Below are 15,358 nucleotides of genomic sequence, written 5' to 3'. Positions count from 1 at the left end.
AGGAAGTCATGAATCTCTTTTGCAAAAGCAATATCCATTGCTCTTTGAAATGTTGCCCCTGCATTTTTCAATCCAAAGGGCATTTTTACATATTTGAAAGTTCCCCATGGGGTTGTAAATGCAGTTTTTTCTTGATCATCAGGGTGTACTAGGATTTGATTAAAGCCTGAGAATCCATCAAGCAATGACATCCTTGAAGCCCCCACCACTCTTTGGAGAATGTGATCCATTTTGGGTAAAGGGTAGTTATCTTTGAGTGATACTTGATTTAGATTCCTTAAGTCTACACAAAGTCTAATCTCACCAGTCTTTTTTCTTGTAGGGACTAAGTTGGAAATCCATTCAGAGAATCTGATTGGTGCTATGATGCCAGCTTTGAACATTTTTTGCAATTCCTTTTCAATGGAAGGAAGGAGTATAGGATTGATCCTTCTCAACTTCTGTTTGAATGGTTTTTGATTAGGCTTGAGGGGAATGGTATGCTGAATGACAGAAGTATCATAGGACTTTAGGTCCTCATAGCCCCATGCAAAGACATCTTGGAACTCTTTAAAGAGGTCAATGTACTTGGGTTTTTGATCAGGGGGCAAAGAAGCAGACAGCTTTATTATTTTGGGCTTGTGAATGGTACCAATATTGCATTCTTCAATGGCTGCATTTTTGGCTTCCTAGGGATGTCATTTGAATCAAAAATGTCCTCTAGCGGGGTAAGGCCTGTTGGAAGGAAATTGTCTTTGAGTTGTATGATTTCAGCTTCTGCGCTGGTCACCTCTTCACAGTCAATTTGGTGAATTTGCTGAATGTTTTCGTTGTTGAAGATGGTTGGATTCAGTAATTGTTTTGCTATTCTAGGTGATATTGGATGAACCATCTGTTGAAACAATATTTGTGATTGACTTGCTGACTCAAGTATTTGTGATTGACTTGCTGATTCAGTGTCAATATTTAATCCTGCAAACTCTTGTTGTAAGGTTAGAAAATTGTTTATTTGCGTATCATCCTCAAATACTTGCCATTCTTTAACATTGTTTGGAATGGAGGGTCTGTACTTGACCTCGGCTGTGAAGCAGTTGTTGGTTTCCAGTGGAAATTTGAAAGTGCTGGAAAATGTTGCCAAACTGTGTGCATGGAGATTGTGGCCCCTTGAAATTTTTGTGATAAGGAACTCAGAGAAAGTGTCCAATATTTCAATTACAGCAGACCTGTAAGACCTCAACCTTTTGTCATTGGTGACAAAACTTCCTTTCACTTGTTGAATCACTAGATCTGAATCTCCCATGATCGAAACCGTAGGAGCTTGTAATGCCTTTACTAGCTTGAGACCTAGTAACAGAGCTTCATACTCTGCCATGTTGTTAGTGCATCTAAAGTTTAACCTACAAGCTCTGCCTTCTGCATGGGTTTTCTCTTTGTTACGTATCCAAACTCCAGCTCCTGCCCCTAACTTGTTGACTGAGCCATCAAATTCTAAGACCCACAGGATATCTTGCTTGACAGGAGATTTAAAGATCTGTTCATGGGATGGCAATGTAAGCAGGAGTTGGGGTTTCTTCTTTGGCTTGTGTTCTAGGACAGTTTCATCACTGGATTGAAAATCTTTGACAACTAGAGGAGGGGTCGTGTCCAGTGCTTGACTGATCGATATTTTATGGGTGGTACTTCCTTGATTAATGTTTTGTTCTTGCATGAGTGTTTCGGTCCTAATGTCATTGTTTGAGAGGCTTGCGCTGTCATTGAAGAGAATGAACGAATCTATGTCTGAATGGACAGCATATACAGGAAAGTTTTGAGGCTTTTCCTCACTGCTGACCATGTATTTCATGAGTGTTTCTCTGTAGAGTCTCTTTGGTTGCCCAAAGACAGAGATGGTGGCATATGACATATCTAATTGTAGGGAACCTTGGAGTTTGGCTCCCCATGATCTTGATAACAGCATCCCATATTTAGGTGGGATATCAGCGACTACAACATCCATTAGAATGGTTTTGTTGGGGTATTGAACCAGAGACACACATAAATCTTTTATTAGACCTAAACACTTGACTTGGCTGGAGTCAAAGGAAAACAGGTCCTTGTATGGTCTTGTTATATCCAAATTCAATCTTTCCATGACTGCTTTTGGCATGAGATTATGAGAGGCACCTGAGTCAAACATCGCATTATGCAGTATTTTGTCATGAATATGCAAGCTGACATAAAAAGGTGATATCCCTGTAACTGCTGTTTTTCCATCTACCTCTGGGCCAAACAGTAATTCCGGAGTGTCATCTAACACATTTACATCATCTTTGCTATTAGTGAGTTGAAGGGATTTCTTAATCTGTTGTTTATAGATGTCATGCTTAGCTAGTTCTGAGAGGGGAATTGCTATCTTTAGCTTGCCAATCTCTGTGCCTAGGTCAAAAGGTTTATCAGCTTGGGTTTTGGAGTTATGGATAGCAGCCCTTTCTTTGCTCATTAAATCTTCTTGTTGGTTTTCATCTTGACTTTGAGACCTGCCCCTTTTACTCATGTCTTGAGGGGTAATATCTAAATCAGGGTGAGAGGACGACGTTGCCATAGGCTGATGTAGTGGTGACAAAAGTGTGGTGACCTCTTCAACCACTACTTCTTCTGTAGGCAAGTTTGTTTTGTCATTAGGTTCTGTGACTATGGTTCCTTTAGACTGCTGTTTATCTTTTATCTTTTCAGGCTGATTTACATTTACAGTTCTACTCCTTAGCTTGTACTGTTTATGAACTTCATAGACAGCACTATCATACCCTTGTTTAAAATCAAAGGATTCTCCAGATTTAGTTTGGAATATTTTGATTTCATCATCCTCATGATCCTCTTGTGTTAAGAAAACCTGGCTTTTACCATCTAGACCCATAAGATTGATCTCAGGGTCTTCATTGGGTTCAGTTGATGTTGAAGTTTCTGCATAATTTTCTTGGAAAGGGGGTCTAATGTCTTGGTCGGCACTTGTCCTACCAATGTTCTGGTTTTGGGTTCTCCTAAAATTCGGATTTCTAGGAGGGTTGTTTTGTGGTGCTTCCCATGATGACTTTATTTCAACCGATTCCACTCTTTCACCCAATCTCTTCATGCTATTTAGTATTGCATCCAGCTTTTGATCAAAGCCCGAGGGTTCTTCCTTGAAGGCAGTCCTTTTCTCCAACTTTGCCCTGTTTCTTTTGGCAATTAGGTTAGCTTCCACTGTGACAGCAACCCTTTGAGCTTCTTCAAGGGTTGGAGGATCTCTTTCCTTCAACTGATAGGCCATATCAGGGTCAAAACCATCAGGGAATTTATACAGGGCTAAATCAGGAGGAGGCCTTAAGTTCTGTGGGATAGCATTATATACATTGTTAAACCTAGCACAATATTCCAAAACTGTCTCCTGGGGACCCCTCTTAATAGTGTCATATTCACCAAGTACGTGGAGAGGATCTTTCTTCTTCTCCCATCTGTCAGTAAAAGCTTCGTAAAGCTGATCAGGAGTTGTAATGGAGTTTGCATTGAGGGATCTGAACCAAGTTCTAACATCCCCAGTTAAGCTTTGAACAAAAATTCTCATTCTGACAGTGTCATCATCTATTTCATAGGTCTCAAAGTGGTCTTGCATCTTCTTAGCATGCTGGATAGCTGTTAGAGAGCCATTTGAGTCAAAATATGAGATTTTGCTTTGATAATCTTGAGGTAAAGCTGCAGCATTAGCTGGTATCTGCAGAGGTGCATACCTGTTAGCCATATTTATGAGGTTTAGAGGGTTAATAGGAACAAACGGGACAGCAGGGATCACTGGTATAACAGGGTTAATGGGATGAGTAGCTAGTGGGAGACTGGTTAAAGGAGTATGTGCAGTGGATGAAGATGTGAGAGGAGGACTTTGCGATGTTGATGGTGAACTAGGGGAACTAGGGGTAGACCGGAAAAGAACTTTGCAAGGAGTGGGAATGAGGCTGGGATGATCCGAACTTATATTTGCATCAGCAGGCTCCTCCTGCTTTTGCTGTCTCCGGATGTTTCTTTGGATAGTATTTGGATTATCAACAATGATGGGTGGATTAGGGTCAGGATTTGCCCTAGTATGCCGTGGATTTTTCTTAGGAGCCAGCTTCCAACCTGTTTTTTGGGATTTTGTAGGAAGTTTTTATATTTGGAAGGACCAGATGAAGATTTTGGAATGGCTATATATTTTTAAAGCTGAGTCGAAGATTCCCCAAACAAGCTCCTCCTTAAAGCTGTTAATGTGATGCAGAAACAGTTCTAAGGCCTCTTGGCTGGTTTCAGGTTTTATGGTAGCTTTGGAAAACAGATAGTAATTAAAAAATCCTAAGAAGTCCCCAGTGGAGTCGCCAATTATGTTAACACCCAGGTTGTTCCCTATGACTCCCAAGGGAATACGGCCGGGGTAACCACTAACCAATCTTTGGGTTACAGTTCCTAGCCTAACTGCAACCAGAGAGGGCTCTCTCTTTATGATTTGTCTCTGTTATGATGGTGTTTTAGGCTAGCTATTATGCTCAGGTTTTGGTTTATGTTTTGGTTGAAGGATTTCTTTCAGGTCTTATGAGGCAGTGTTTAGATAGTATAATACCATTGGGCAATGGAGTCTGGAGTTGTGAAATGATCTGATACGCTGGTTTGGTGGTGTTCAAACTGCAGGGCCTATTGTATATTTTAAATAGACAAACTAGATCAAATGGTGATGTATGTCGACTCAACAGAAAGCAATTAAGAATTTCCTATTGAGCTGGTGGGTGAAGGTGAACTGCACAGGAGCAAAACTTGAATTCCTGTGACAAAGGTCACTGTGATAGATGTATTCCGAAAGTGCAGCATTTAAGAATTACACTTAACTAGATTACAGCTGAAGAAAACATTGATAAACAACGCAGATTGAACTCAGGTTACTCAATGAATAAATCCTGAAAGCTATTCTTTTTCCTTGTTGCTTAGTATTGAAAACAGATAACATATATGGACTTTAACAAAACAACTAATTAACAGAGAGAGATACAGAGACTTATTGTATGATGAAATACACAGGGATCCAGTAGTTATCAACAGACACCAGAACGCATCCAACACCTCAGAAATCCGAGAAATTCCATTGCTTTGCTCTATTAACTTCTGGAAAGGATTACAGCATAAGAACTTCTTCAGGAGAAATCAACAACAACCCTCGCAATCTTATGCGAAGGGGACTTTATAGAAATGCGTATACAAAATATCTCAGGCATTGAGTCATCTGAGAGAGAAAATATCTTCATTATTACGTTCAGAAAGTAGGCAAGGAGTTATTACAATTTTAAATGCAGCGTAAATGCCCTTTATGTCTGTCAGAGGATTGTTTTGACTTTTGAGAGTCACTGAGTCGGTTGCATCACTTTGTTTTAATTCTGGAGATACGCATTTGCTTTTGGCTGCGCAGTGCATTCTCGGGTTTGCCAGCTGTGGTTTTCTTTTTCTGCTTTGTTGGCCGCTACATCCGCTGAGTTGGCTCAGCTTTGATTTATGCTGCATGCTGACTTTGCTGAACTGTGCTTTTTATAAAAAATTGTAATAAAACAGAAATTTGGTGAATGCCTTACTGATTACAAAATTCTGTGTATTGCATCTGTCCACCATTCCTGTGTAGGGAGCTGATGCTTGAGGATGGCCTCCATTGTCTCTTCAGCTTCTGTATATTTGAAAAAATTTGGGGCCACATCAAACAAGTGATTAATTTCATTCATTATAAAAAGTAGATTTTCTATCTTACTATAGAAAATCTGTCCTGTAATAGGCCCTGTGTCTTCTGAAGTGCTGGCCTTCTCATTGACCTGTGCTGAGGCAAAAACATTTACTCTTTTAGCATACTGTTCATGGGTGAATAATTTCCCTCCGCTGTTCAGTAAGCTAGGGAGTCCTCTACTCTGCAACACCTGAAATTTCTCCATGAACTTATTTACCTCTGTCTGCATATCCTGGGTTCTTCTGTCCAACGTCTGCACCAGATTTCTAAGAGTAAGAACCCTCTTGATCATTTGAATGGTCTCAGTTCTATTTGTGATTCCAATGGTGGCTAACTGAGAACTTGTTTTGTGGTTAAGCACATTGATCATTCTTGTAGCAACTTCAGGCATATTTCCTAATAAGGCCCTTGATGTTCGGATTTCCTTCTGTGCCTTTGGGATGAGCTCTAGTTGCTCATGGATTGTCTCGATATATGGCCATTGGTTGTTGATGGATTGACCAATATTGGACCATATCATTGCTCTGATCTCAGATATGATTTTATCTAGCTTGAGCTCATTCTCAAGCTCCTTGATCCTGTCTTTAAGGGCTTTGATTTCCCTGGCCTTTTCTCCCACCTCTCTTTTTGTCTTATCATGCCTTTCATTTACCTTGGCCAGCTTTTCCTTAGTTTCATTCAGCTCTGTCATCTGGGCTTCCAAAATTTGTATTTCATTCTTTAGCTTCTGCATATCTAGGCTCTGATCTGTGCTGATGGGTGCTGCTGAAGTAGATGTGGCTGTTTGTTCAGCCTGCTGAGGTGGAGGCACCGTAGTAGGAGCAGTCTCCTCAAGATTGATGACTTGAGGAGGGGGCTGAGATGTCTGCCCTTCTTGTGCATGTTTTAATGATGCTTGTAGAGCTGCTTGTGTAGCTTCATATTGCCCCAATTTTTCTTGTGCCTTCACAAGTTCTTTGTAAATGGAGACTAGCAGGGTAGTAGAATCCTGCTCATGCCTTTGCTTTGCTATCTCATCAGTCTGTGGATGGATAGTGGCTGGAATTTTGATCTTCTTTCTTAGTGCAGCCATGTCAGCATCTCTAAGTTTCAGGATCTCTTGTATCCCTTTGATGTCATTGGGATTGTGCCCAATTTCTACAATGATTTCCTCCAGGGATTTTATCCTGTTGTCTTTGGCCTGAGAAGAGGCCCTCTCCAGTTCTAGCTGGGAAGCTGTGGCATTCAGACTGCTTGTTAATTTATAATTCTCCAAAGTCTTGTCGGCCAAGGAAGCATACACCATTTCGCCAGTTTGCTTATGCAGCTCAATTTTGTCCATAGGGTGTATGTCCTTGGCGAGGACCTCTAGGTTAGTCCTAAGATAGTCAGCAGTGGATTGTGGCTGGAGTGTCGTAGGCATAAAGTGACTCATAGTCAGTTTGCCTTCTTCTAGATCAAAAGCAGACATCAACCTTTGTTGATTAGAGGGAGCCAATTTCAGCAAATGGTTGTATAATTTTATCTTCATAGGTTCACCTCGCCTCTTCATATCTATAAATTGCTGCTTTATGCCTACCTCTGCTTCCTTCTGCTGGCTGGAGGAAGTGACTTCTCCTCTAATGGTCCTGTCTTGATCATGGTGGAAGGAGCTGACCGAGGCCTCCCTACTGGGCGGGCCCATACCCATTGCCTGTCTAATTGCTTCATCTTCCTCGGGGAAATCATTCAATCTTTGTCTCTTTTCCCCTTGATTGATGGATGAGGTCATGGGGGTTTCTCTATCCCTCTTTCTGCTTAGGTCCTCCTTCTGTGGGGTTTGGAGGACTGAAGCATCTGTGATGATTTCAGGCCTTGAGAGTTCCTCATTTTGGGCCTGTTGCTCAGTAATATTTGGGGTATCTATCACATTCTCTTGCTGTAAAGGCTGCTGAGTTTGAGTTTTCCCTTCTCCTTGCTGCTGTTGTTTTTGTTGCTGTTCCTGCTGTTCCCGCTCCATCTCTTTACCTTTGCCTTTTTCTGAGATGTTTTCACCAGTTCTTGTAGCTTGATGTTGGGCAGTTGAGGAGGACGCTGCTGCTCCAATTTGTGTGCTTGGCAGTGAGGTGACCTGTGAATAAAACTCAAGGTCAGCCATCTTCTTAAGGTTTCTTAGAGCTCTTTGATTAAGCTCTTCTTGGGTCACATTTTCTTCTAAAGTTCCTCTTCTCCACTTGCTTTGGTTGGCATATTTTTCTAAGTGAGGAAGGCTATAATGACCATAAGCAGATAATTTGTATTTGAGCCTCCTCATTGTAATGAAGTTGTTGGGGTCATAGGGTTTCCATATGAAGCTGTATTTGAGACCAAGGCCCCCAAGTATTCTATCTGCCTCTCTCCACCCTTCATCCCTTTCATTGAGAAGGAAATGGCCAAGTTGATTTCTGACTTTTAACTGTGCCTTCTTACCTTTTCCTGAAAAGTGGAGCATATCCACATAACCAAACTGCCTGAAGTATTCCAAGGCAAGTAGCCTCATAGGCACAAATCTAGGTAGTTTAAATGGGGGCAACTCACACCCATATAGTCTGATAACGGTGTGGTGTTGGTAGAAATACCAATCCCCAATACTGTATGCTTTTGATAAATGCAGGAGTCTTTGCATTTCGTCTGTCAATCTGGGAGGAGGTGAACCCAACAGTAGAGTCAAGGCTGGATGGATGAAAAGATCAATAAATTCGCAGTAGGTGTATGGAGAACAGCTTACTATGTGAAAAACGGATGTCCAATACACTACTGATCTCAGATTGCCCTGTGCATCTTCTCTCTTCTTTGGGAAGGAGAACTTATCATGCTGGAAGTATAGGAGCAGATGATATAGGTAAGAGGTGTATTTAAATACCCTTTCTCTTGACAGATTCATCAACTGCTCATGCATCTTATCTGATATGTATGTGGCATAATCATAGTAGATTGGTTTCTTTCCTGGGGAAAACATAAGCATCATTTGTAGAACAGTTTCCTCCACATACTCCACTGAATCATATCCCAAGATGGGACTGATCATGTCAACAAGGTCCAAGCCCAACTGGTTGAGGTAAACAAAATGGATGGGAGGAGTTTGCACAGTATCAGCTTTGATGAAAATCTGATTAAGCTTTGTGATCTGTGCCTCTGTTATCCTGGCTCCCTGTACTATTAAATCAGCTAATGATAGAGGGACCAACTTTTGATCTGTCTTGAACTGCAACATCTCCCTGATGGCTTCAGGGGTAATGAGGAACAGAATTGAGCCTGAAGAGTCCAGCACTGCCCTCTGGGATGCATCATAGTAATCAGCAACTAAGTGGATAAGCTCAGGGAATTGATTAACCTGAGGAAGCTTGAATATTGGGAGAAATGAATCCCAAATTCCCAGGATGTCTGTCCCCCTCTCATGTTTGATCTTTATTTCATTTAAGATTTGTAAATGGAACCTGCTTTTGCTCAGCATTTCCTCTGATATCTTGTAGTCCAGGTCTGCTAATGCTCTTGTGTCCAATGTTCTATTAGGGGCATTCAGGGGAGCTACATTGAGGGCTATAGGAGCTACAGGGGGATCCATGACTCTTCTTGGGATGTGGTTCTTTTTGAAGACTGCTGTTACTATGCAGAGTAACACCGACAAAGTTTCTTTGCAGACAATGATGGTTTTACGAGTGAAGGGTGAAGGTAAAGGCTGCAGCAGTTGAAATACTGCCTTTGAGTGATTAGGTGGGTGGCAGAAATGCTCAGAGTATGCTTTTTTGTGGTGGATTTGTTTCCTGCAGGTGACGGGTTCACGATTGCGCGAACCAGCGACAGTTTTCTTTCAAATTACCCACAGTGGTTCGACAGAAGTGCAGTGACGGCTCTGGTTCAGTCTAAATGTCAATTCAGTGGCATTTAACGGTGAATTTCGGGTCTTAAGGTCTGTTACTTATTGATACGCGAAATGCAGTGAAAATGGAGTTTCAGAGCTCAAATGAGGAATACCTGTAGAGTTGGACTGGTTAGAGCTTGCTGGCGCTGAAGAGATGGACGTTCTGGCGGTCAGGAAACACTTTTCCGCGGCTGGTGCAGGTTTGGTCGTAATTATGCATGCAGGATAAACAACGATGAATGCGCTCAAAATGGCAAAAAACACGAATTTTCGGCCAAAATAGACTTTTTGGTGATTTTGGCGCGAATTCGTGCTGACGTCATGAGTGGGGTCGGGGCCGGATGACGTCAGCAGGACGTCATCGGGCCAGGTGGCGGGGTCTAGTTGGTCCACTGGGGCAGTGAGATGGCAGGACAGGTGGACCAATGGCTGGGCAAGGAAATGACAAGACGGCGTACCTGGGGTGTCGGAGCGATGACGGGTTGCTGAGGTCACGTAGGCGGGAACGGCAAAACCAGAAACCGCGGCGGTTTGATATCGCACCGCCTACGGTACGATGGCGGTTTGCAGCAGTAGTACCTCCGACGGATTGTGGAGCCGATGCGTGGATACAGCGTGACGTAACCTTTATACGGCCGTCGGGAGGTAACCTTCGGGCATCGGATGAGCTCCGACGCTATGGTGGCCGTCAGATCTGGAGGGGCCAAATCGGACGGTGATCGGAACACTGACGTGACAGGGAGATAGCGCGCTTAATTCTGGGACGTCGGAAGGACTCCGACGCGATCAGGGCCGTTGGAACGGGAGGTATTTGATCGGACGGTTGTCGGGACAAGCAAAGTGACAACCAAGTACGGGGAAGGGGAGGGTTAAAATAATGTTTTTTCTGGGAATTTGCGCGATGGCGGAGACTATGTAAAAGTGGGTTTTCACGTTTTGTTTGAAAATAGCTCCGCCCTTTAGACTTAGCATAAAGAGAACATGTCGGTTTTTCATGATTTTTGGCCATTTGAAGCGGGTGAGGGTAGAAATTAGGCTTTTTAGGGGTTTTCATGTGCAAAAGGGGTCAAAATGAAGGAATTAGCTCATGAAGGGGAAGAGGTACTTGGCCTAGGTTCATCAACATGACCAGGTGTCATTCGATCCCTGACTCAAAACTTATTGGCTATAATACCAAGGGGTGGGTATTTATATAATGCTTGGGGTTTATACACCATGGTGTTAGTACTAATAGGGGAAAAGGTAATATAGGGGATTTACATAGTAGAATTAGAGTTAATATGGATGAGAGGGTGAGTGGAGGGGAAACCATTTAAGTTTATGTGAAACAAACTTGGTTTTGAGAGTAGATCAAAATGAAAAGATTTTTAGACAAGAAATGTGGCTTCTAAAGATTAAGAACCACCATGAAAGCTTAGTCTTTTCCATGAATCTTAGCTGATAGGGAATGTTAGAAATGAAATTGGAGGGGAATGAGGGAAATTAGTCATGCTTCCTGCTGCAATTCGATGAAGAAGAACACCTTTGTCAATTAATTGACTTTGCTTTGATGCCCACAGTTACCATCTCTGCAATGGTAGGGAAAACCTTTCTGCAACCCCAATTACTTACCCAGCTACTTGCCTAGCATTTTTATTTCTTCTTGGAGGGTGCACTTGGACTTGCAGACCCTTACTTGCCTTTTCTTTTCTTTGGCTTTTTTCTTTTGCTTTTTCTATCTACTTCTACCCTTATCTCTTCCAAGGTCCCAGATTAAGCTGTTGGGAGCCTTTTCTTCTCTACCTGAACTAGTTGTCTGCCAAGATTAAGCAGTTTGGACAGACTTCTTTCTCTATTCTATAACTGAAAATTGAAAACATGGCATGATCCAGATTAAACTGTTGGATCATCCACCAAAATTGAAATAAGGTCATCAACATTGAAACACTTTACACACCTCTTGTTCTCTAGGAAATATGGGATCTTTGTGATATCAAAGCAGAGCATATTTGGACTTTCCCTTGCCAATCATGAAATATGAAACCTATTGGTATAGGTATCCAACAGAACACAGCTTAGTCGCTCTGGTTTGCGCAAGGAGTAGTGCTAATATTTTCACATCAATGTGGGGGAGACAAAGGCCATTAGCATTGGTCTTGTAAACTGGGAAAAGCAAAAGTTTTAGGGGAAATGGTGCAAAAGGGAATTTATCTACTCGTGAAGAGGGACACAATGGGAGTTTCTTCATGAAGGAAAAGCATGCGGGTTTCACTGTATAGGTCCTCCAAGATCAAGGAACGAGGAGTACAGGGACAGTGAAAAAATTCTATGTAATTAACACCCCCTAAAGCATGAAGGTTGAGCTGGAGTGAGGGATGAAGTGCTTTATAAATCAATGCGGGGAACCTATTTGTCGTCGGAAAACTTGCAAGCTAGTACAAATACATATACATAAACTGAGATCTCTGTCAAATGACACATGAATCATGGTCATTGACACAACAATCTAGGGAATGATCATGTAAATGGATCCAGGTATGGGCGCAACCATCCATCAAGGAGGATCATAACAAAGCCAAGGTATGGTCACAACCATCCAATAATGAGAAGGATAACATATGATAACTCATGGTCTGGTCATAGCCATCCATCTGAAAGAGACATGCATATCATCATAACCATGTCACATCACTTTGCAACCTGGACTTTTGTGATTTGAGTCCAGGGTCTTGCGCTCCCACACGACCTGATCAAAGTACAAGTTCTAGCATGTGAATAGATGTGTTGACATCGAACATGCTAGAATGTCGCTTAATTACCAGTCAATGATGTAAACTATTAACAAGCACGAGAGAAACCACCAATAATGACAATGGTCCACAAGGCACTATCAGCATAATCCACGGAATGTGAATAGAGGAACTGAAGTCGAACACCCATGAAATCACTTGATTGAAAGCCAATGATGTGAGATTGTCATCGAGTGCGAAGAACTTTCCATTAGGGCATGCAAGCCTAAGGTACTGGAAGGGAGTATCTCGGTCAACTTCCCAGATAATGAGTTGAAGTCGACGGAAAGTGACCATGTCGAACGAGGTCCATAATGAATCCCATATCATTGACACGAGACGAGAGGATGCAAAATGATTTTGGATGATACAGAAAATCAGAGGTAAGTGTAACTGCAGAACGACAACTCTTGAACATATCGATGACACAATTGGAAGTTTCACAGCTTTCGGATCCATGGGATCAGTGGTCATGATGACATGACAAAGATCAAATGGAATGAAAAAATGAACGTCCCAAACCCAGGAAGGTCAACGATACAAAGGAGGATGTCCCAACCTGACACGAAGCAAAGAGTGTCATGTTTAAGAGTGAGCTGCTGACACGATTGATATATTTCCAAATTTCCCCCACCATTTCTGGAAGGTACCCAAATTATTTTTAATTGCAATCTTAAAGGGGATAGCATATGATTGCACTATAAGTTCATCCTTCGGACGAATCTGACCTAGTAAGTTTGACGAGCTCTAGGAAGGAGAAGCTCATGTTCATCATGGTGACGAATCTGATGTTGTTTGATATTTTAACGAGTCCGACAAAGGTGTAATTTGGTATCTTTTTCATGTTTAGAGATCTTGAAAAAGACATGGAAAAGAAAACTCTACATGGTCCCTTTTCGTACATTTGTGTCTCTCAAACCCAAAAAGGTAGAAAACAATACTTGAGAGAACCACTTGACCATTTCAGTCAAAGAGTAGTTTTTTCGTAAATAGTGCCTCCCAACCCGAAAAAGGGGTAAACTTATCCTAGCCGCACGACGTTTTGCATCCTTTAACGAGTTCGAAATGACAAGAGCTCAGCCATATTTTTGATTTTAAAGGGTCAGAAAAGAGCTGAAAGTGGACCCCCCATTTTTATTCTCTTTAATGAGTCAAAAAGGGAAAAAATACTCGGCAATCATATGAGTTTAACGAGTCGAGAAAAGAGTTGAAACATGACTCATCATCATTGTCGAACGTCCATCACCTATCGCTACACAAGTAAGGCAAAGTGTATTATCGAGTCCTTGAGGCAAAATAGGTCAAAAAATTTGCAAAACTTGATATTTTCATGAAAAAATGAATAAAAAGGGGAAAAGTAAATATCTTTTTACCATTTACCATTTTACCTTTATTGTGAAGGCTTTTTACTCACTTTTTCCCTAATTGTTCTAGAGCAGATTGCGGGAGATCTGGGAGGTCAATCGATGAACTGCCAGTTCTAGGCAATAGTCGAAGCCCTGAGCTCCATTTTTATGCTCTTTATTTCTACTTTTAGCCACTTTCTTATATTTTTTAGGAGGTTTTTGAAAACAGTTTTCGCCCTCGGTTGGTGCAATTTCCGGGCATGGGATCGTGCCGATTGAGGGTGATTAACAAAGCCATCCATGCTAATGGGTGCAACTATTTTTAAAATAGGCGCGTCGACACTGTGGATAGGGGAAAACCCTATTTTCTCAAAAGCTAACCGTTTAAACTTGAATTTTATGTGCCAAGGATGATTATTGACTCAAATTAATGGCTTTTGCAGGAAAGAATCAATGAAAATGGTGGATTAGAAAGAACGGGAACATGAAGATGCTGACATCTAGGAAATGAATGACCTAAATTGCCTAGAGGATTTGAGGGCTTGCGGGCTCCTCAAATTCTTTCTTATGCTAGGGATGCGAGCCCAACCTGAGTTGCTTCGATACCTTATTAGTCTTTGGGACATTAATCGGGAGATTTTTTCTCATTGGTGACTAGGAGCTGGAGTTGGAAACTTCAGATATATACTTCATCACTGGAATGTCCCACTAAGGGGAGCCGTTGAGCTTGTATGGGTCATGTCCAATTGGGGCAAGCATATCTTCCTTGCTTGTCGAACACTACCCTAAAGCCCTGAAATGCAAGAGTGGGAAGATAGAGATTTCCAGTGTGCGGGATCTGACACTGAGGGTGCTTTTGTTGACTATCAACAGAGTGGAGGGGTTCCAGGTGGAACATGATACTAACAAGTCGAAGTTCCTTTAAGCTATTGACTACACAGCTCCTACGATCTTCAACTGGGCAGAGGCATTGAATATGAACATGAAGTGCCAATTGTCCAAAGCCAAGGCGGGGAAATCTGAAGCAATTTTGCTTTGAATCTATACTTGTGACCTTCTTCCTGGAATGAGTACCACCGTTCCGGTATCAGTGGACTGAGGTAGATCCTCCTATGCCACGTGATCTTTGGATGGCCCGCTGGACCTGTTTGACACCTAGGATCACTGGGGGTCAGCATATGTCATACCAACCTGCATTCTTTTCATGGCTACAATGACAAAAGATCGTTATGGAGGATTGGCCATATAGTGGCATTGATTTCCGTGGAGATCCAGACATGCCCTTACCAAATGGAGAGGACTTCGCTGACAAAGGTAAAAAATCAAATTTTTAATTTTGAGATTTTTTAATAATTTTTGGTATATATGTGCTTATAAAATTTCTCTTGTTAATGTAGATGTTGGACCAGAGCAGACAACTAGGATGTCCCTGATAGCCAGGCGCGTCCCCCACCCTATCGATCTTGTCACCCCTTATCAGGAAGGGAGTGACAATGAGGAGGAGACCACGAGGAACCTTGAGGGGTTAACTCATGGTATCCCGAAGTATGCTCAAGCAGGAGACATTCCCCGTAAGTACCCGAGACACACAGTGGGAGTCTCAGATCGGATCCACTGATTGTTGACTCGTGTTGCACGAGCCATCTCATGCTACCATGATTAC

This window comes from Pinus tabuliformis, chromosome 2_2 (assembly GCF_031772625.1).
Source record: "Pinus tabuliformis cultivar Carrire ecotype Pingquan chromosome 2_2, CPIR1, whole genome shotgun sequence".
Classification (NCBI taxonomy): domain Eukaryota; kingdom Viridiplantae; phylum Streptophyta; class Pinopsida; order Pinales; family Pinaceae; genus Pinus; species Pinus tabuliformis.
The sequence above is the reverse complement of the archived record's forward strand: the minus strand, read 5'-3'. Positions refer to the sequence as shown.